Source organism: Tupaia chinensis, unplaced genomic scaffold (assembly GCF_000334495.1).
Source record: "Tupaia chinensis unplaced genomic scaffold, TupChi_1.0 Scaffold000049_1, whole genome shotgun sequence".
Lineage (NCBI taxonomy): Eukaryota > Metazoa > Chordata > Mammalia > Scandentia > Tupaiidae > Tupaia > Tupaia belangeri.
In genome coordinates, this window is record NW_006159507.1 from 1,388,192 (window position 1) to 1,393,847 (window position 5,656).

At 55.1% G+C, this 5,656-nt stretch overlaps 1 long non-coding RNA gene across 1 annotated transcript in view; it reads left to right on the forward strand.

The window, feature by feature from the left end:
* The first annotated feature begins 5,279 nt into the window (after positions 1–5,279).
* The window catches only part of LOC114009389 (uncharacterized), a 3,893-nt gene continuing 3,516 nt past the window's right edge, over positions 5,280–5,656 (forward strand). Inside the window, exon 1 of the long non-coding RNA XR_003550818.1 lies at positions 5,280–5,399. This is a non-coding gene — a long non-coding RNA (uncharacterized LOC114009389). The remainder of the gene's footprint in view (positions 5,400–5,656) is intronic.

A 5,656-nucleotide genomic window follows, 5' to 3' on the forward strand; every position in this document is an offset into this window, starting at 1 on the left:
CACACAGGAGATCTGCAGTAACTAACAGAGCCAGACCACGGCGTGGTGATTACGGCGCTGGATCCCACGTGGCCGCTACACAGTTCGAGTTCCAGATCTGGCAACGTAAAAACACATGCCAGGCAGGGTCAGGAGGTGGCATGGTGGCTGAGGTGCTGGACTCCCACGTGGTTGACTGCAGATCGAGTCCTGTACCCAACAACTTGAAAATCACTCCAGGCACATGTGTATGCATGCCCCAAATCCCTAGAGGAGAAGAGAAGGGATTGCAGGGAGGCCATCTCCTCGAAGGCTGATTTCTCACTTTCCCTTTCTCTGTGTCTCTCTGTTTCTCTCTCTTCAGCTAGTACACATATCTTTGGCAAAAACCTAAAAGCAAAACAAAACAAAACAAAATGCCAGGCACGTGTGCATGCATGCCCAGAATCCCGGGAGGAGAGTAGAGATGGAGGGGAAGGGTTTCTCACTTTCCCCCTCTCTCTGTCTCTCTCCAACAAGTACAGGCACCACATGGCAAATTAAAAAGCTAATAATAAAGTAGAGCCATCATAACATTCTGCAGTGTGAGCTACAAGGATGTTCTCTCTCCCTCTCTAACACACAGGACTGGACCTCAGTCAGCAGGGAGTAACTGAAGCGGATATGGAGGTTCCTGTCCTGTCTTCAGTGCTGGTGGAGTAGATTCTGTCGGGGAGAGAGTGCAAGCAAAGCTGGAGACCAGGAAGGAGGCCCGGGTCCGTGGAAGCACGGGGTTGCCACCGATTGAGACAGGCGGCCTGTGGGAGGGCAGGTTTCGGTTCTGCAGCTCAGGGGCGCTGTCTCACAGTGCTTGTGAAGGCCCCGACACTGTTCCAGGGCCTCGGGATGCAGCGAAAGGAGAGCCCCTGACGTCTCATTGCTGTTGTCACATGGTTTGAATACCAGCCTTGCAGTGGACTTACCGGGAAGGTCCGAGCCAATGCCATCAGGCTGCCTGCCTCAGTTTCCCCATCTGTAAGTGGGCTGGCCATCCCTCCCTCCCCAGGCCACTGTGAGGCTCCCTTGAGTAAGGCGCCAATCAGAGCTCATTCCTGTCCTGCCCAGCCCTGTGCCAGCTGGCCCCAGGGGACTTTGCTGGAAGTGTTATTTTTAAACATGGCTCCAGCGGGCGAGGCAGCAGCTCTGAAGGCCATGGCGAGACCACAGCCCTAGCAACATCCCGGCTTTCTCCATGCCAGGAGACCACAGCATGGAAACATCAGGGGAGGCTACTTGTTGTCCACATCCCGCCTGATGACCCTGTATGTGAAATTATGTCATGTCACCTGATGGTGTTTATGAACGTGTGCTGACCTTTCCCAGCTGGGCCACGGGGGAGGCTGCAGCCCAGACTCCCTACCCTGGGCACTGCTGGCGACCCTCCCCTCGGCCCACGTGCATACCGGGCACGGGCTCCACTCCGGCCCCTGCCAGCCGCAGCCCGCTTGCTCCAGCGCCTCCCGGCATCTCACAGTGCAGCAGCCCTGGGGTATTTTTAAACCCTGGCCTTGGCCAACCTCTTTGTCACATTCCGGCCGGGTGTGTAGGGGCGCAAGGGGTGGGATTCAGGGGACAGCAGACGTTTCATCGATTTGCAGGGACTGCAGTAGGCCTGGACCGTCCCCTGATGCAGACCAGAGGAGGCTCCCAGTCAAGGGGAGACGGAGCTGAGCACTAAAAGGGAGCAAAGATGTGATCACACCTCAGCCAGCTCTGGGGCCCAGAGTCGTGTCGACGAGCGAAGTGGCCCAGAGTGAGGCTGCAGGGCAGGGTGTGGACTGTGGGAAAGCGGCAAGCTCATGCCCTGCTCCTCCGCCCCCAGCCTCTGTTGTCAAGAGGGAATTGGCCCAGTGGGCCCAGGGCTTCTGGTTTCCCAAAAGAAGCTACAACTTTAGTGATGTGACATGTCATAAAAAATTGTTTTGAATGTGGGCAATGAATTTTTTAAAATGCTAAAAACATTCTGAAAGCCAAATGGAACCCATTAGTGAGCCGGACTCAGCTGACCAAGGCCGGCAGCCTGTGCTCCCTGTGTAGACGGGCGCATTACAGAACAGCCCGTCAGCGAGGACAGGCTAGGACCACAGTGAGCTCCCATTTTCCCGGAGACGGCCGGGGAAGATGGACACGATCCTGCCCTCAAGCAGCTTCTAGCCCGTGTTGCTGGAGCGGGCGCCTCTGGCTCATGAATCCTGCAAGCTAATTGTATGCGCAGCCGTCATTGAAGATTACATGATATGGCGCCAGCTGGTGGCATGGTGATTAAGGAGCTGGATTCCCACATGGCCAACTGCAGTTCGAGTCCTGGATCTAGTAGCTTGACGATTGCAACAAATAAATAGATAAATAAATTATTGAAAAAAATTACATCATATGGGGCCAGCTGGTGACATGACAGCTAAGGTGCTGGATCCTACACGGCTGACTGCATGGTTCGAGTTGCAGACCCGGCAGCTTGAGAAACATGCCAGACACGCTTGTGTGTGGTGTGTCCAAAATCCTAAGAGGAGGAGGGATTGTGGCATGGCCATTCCCCCAGGAAGGTGCTTTCTCTTTCTCCCTCTCTCTCCGCAATGAGTGTATGCACCCTATAACAATTATTTAAATTACATTATATTAATTAAAGAATTAAATAAATGAAATAAATTGTAATTAAAAACAAAGGTACAATTGCTGAAAACACACCCGTCTGCACTCACCCTAATCGTCTCTGTGTTCAATAGCCATGGCATCATAATAGCTCATACCCCGTGGTGGCCTTCCCAACTCCACGTTCGGTGAAGTCGCTCGGTAGCCTCACGTCGGCCATGAAGGGCATGTTTACACCATCGGAATTGGGCAGTGTAAAAGTCAAGGCTCCTCCTTGTCAGGAACCAGCTGCTGAATGTTCAGCAGCAAATCAGATAAATACAGCTCTGCTGATCAGGAGTTGTGTGTCAGATAGTCCTAACCACAGTGGAGGGAGATCAAGGTAGAGGGATGGACAGTGACGGAGGGGAGTGTTTGCGATGGGCAGTCATGGAAGGCTTCTCTGAGGAGGTGATGTTTGAGCAGAGACCTGAGCGAAGTGAGAGAGTAAGCCAGACAAGCAGCTAGCAGAAGTTTTAGGCAAAAGGAAGAGCAAGTTTCTTCCTAAAGGCAGAAACTACCTGCCAGTTCAGGGAGGAGGAGAGAGTGGCCAGATCAGAGCGAGCAGGGGAGAGAGAGGGATGAGGTGGAAGAGGCAGACAAGGGTTAGATCATACAAGATCTTCTAGACCTTGGTGAGGAGGACTTTATTTGAAGAGAAATAAAGAGGTGTGCAAAGTTTTGAGCAAAGGAGCGGCATGACTCGATTTACCTTCTGAAACGTTTCCTCTGACAGCGGTGGGTGGAGTGAAGGTGGAAGTCGGGAACACAGGATGGAGGAACCTCCTGCCATGGTCCAGGCAGGGAGGGCAGTGGTGGCTGTGAAAAAGGTGCTGAGGACAGAGATCAGGCTGCATCTGGTAGTCCAGCCACCAGGGCTTGTGACGGAGGGACTTGAGGGATGGGGGCGGGAACCGTGTGGTGCCCAGGGTCGGGCCTGAGCCCCGGTGGGAGTCCACTTCACGTGCTCAGCTGGGAAGATACGTGGATGGGAAGGATGTTAGGGGAAGTGAAGAGGTCCTCTTCGCAGCGTGAGGGCCTGGTGACACCCACTTCAAGGTGGGCTTGCTGTCGGAGGCACATGGTCGCTCTGGAGGTGAGGCCCTGCTGCTGCAGCAACCCTAGGCCAGGGCGGTGCACCGTGGACACCTCTCTGTGAAGGGTTGTTTCAGGAGAAGTTCTGGCAGGTGGAGACGAGGCAGCCCCGGGGAGGGCAGCAGCGACAACGGCCTGGGAGCAGAGAACAGCCAGGCCTTTTGGTCAGGGCTCCAGCAACAGGGAAGAGGCCGGAAAGGCAGGTAGGCAGACCATAAGCCGCTTCTTTCAGCTGGAGGAGGCCACGGCGTACCCCGGGCGCTGCGGTGAATCCTCGCAGACACAGGCCAGGAAGCACCTTCAGTAAGAGCACACGGTGTCCACTCCGGCCGTGGTTTGTCTGGGTGTTTGGCCCCAGCACCCCATCCCAGCATATGGAGCCGAATGCCTCCCAGTTACCCCAGAGCCTTTGCCATGCCAGCCAGCGTCTTGGAGGTACTTTGTCAATAAACCAAGAAAACAATAACCCTGGGGCAGGGAGGAGGGTCAAGGGAATATTCTGGAACATTTGTTTACTTGCTGGCTTCCCATAATCAAGAAAGTTCAGAGGTCACTTCCTGGGCCTGAAGGGGTGACCAAGGTGTTTGCAGGGTGTCTGTAACCAGTCCTGGGAGAGGCGGTGGGGAGGTGAGTTGCAGCTCTATGGCCTGGCCCTGTGCTCTCAGGCACCTCGTTCACCTTTCTGAGCCTCAGTCTTCCCATCTGTACAAGGGGTGTGACAGCACCACAGAGAGTCGTTACAATGGTTGTGACAGCACCACAGATCGTCGTTCGTCTATTCTCTGGAGTTGACAGGTGACACAGGTAACAGCCTGTCAGCCATTTGCCTCTGCGCCCGGCACTCGCTAAGCTGCCAGACCTGCCAGCCATCGAGCGTTGTTGGAAAGTTGTGAGTGGTTCTGGACACGTGCTGCACACCTGGCTCTGAGCCGCACGCGTTACCTAATTTAAGCTCCATTCTCTCCTGGGAGTGAAGATTTTCATCAGCTCTACTTTAGACAATGAGCCTCCGTGAATGGGCCCGGCCTGCCCGAGGTAAAATTGCTGGCAGGGACACAGCTGGGGTTCGAACCCTTATCCAACCTTAAAACCTGTTCTCATATTCTTCCATTCTGTGTTCTGCCTGCCTACGAGTGGAATCAGGTCCCAGAATTTTGGAAAGTGATAGTCTTTGACCCCTAGCATCCATTCACACAAGTGGGGACCCCTACCTTTCCTGGAGCCAGCTAGCTTGGGTGGCTGGCCTGGGTTGTAGACATAACTCAAATGGTGCCTGCCCCAGTCGGCTAGGGGCCTAGAGAAACAGAGCCATCCTGGTCCAGTCTGGGGCCTTCCTCTTGAGTCAGGAGACAAGCAGAGCACCCCTGTCCCATCAATAAACGTGCCCCAAAATAGCTCAGTGAGCTTGGCCAGGGCAGGAGGGCCAGGACGTCCTGTTCCCATCAGCTCTGGCCAGAGAGTGACCGTGTACTTGGCCTTCCTGGTCTGCTGGAAGGGAGGGCAGAGCTCATGCCGCCCAAGGCCTCGTGGGCATGATCTGGGCTTCCAGGCACCAAAAGCCGGCCCAGACACTGTGGAGCGTCCTGCACGCGCTGCTGGCCAGGCGGGGACTGTCGGTGGAACCGGGCCAACGTCTTAGCGGAGAGTCTCCCGGGAAGGTGTGGAGTGTGGGCTCCGGGGTCTGAAGGTGTGGGTTGAAATCCCAGCTGGGACGTGTCCTAGCTGTGCAACTTTGGAAAAAGTCACTCTCCCTCTCAAAGCCTTGATGTTCTCACCTGGAAAATGGGGTGACCTTTTTGTAAGGGGGCTGTTGGAGTTGCCGGGGAGTCTGTGTATACAGGGAACAGCCTGTACACCTGGCGGGTTATTTATTATCTGCTCCTTTCCCCCCCCCCCCGAAATGGGGGCCCCGCAA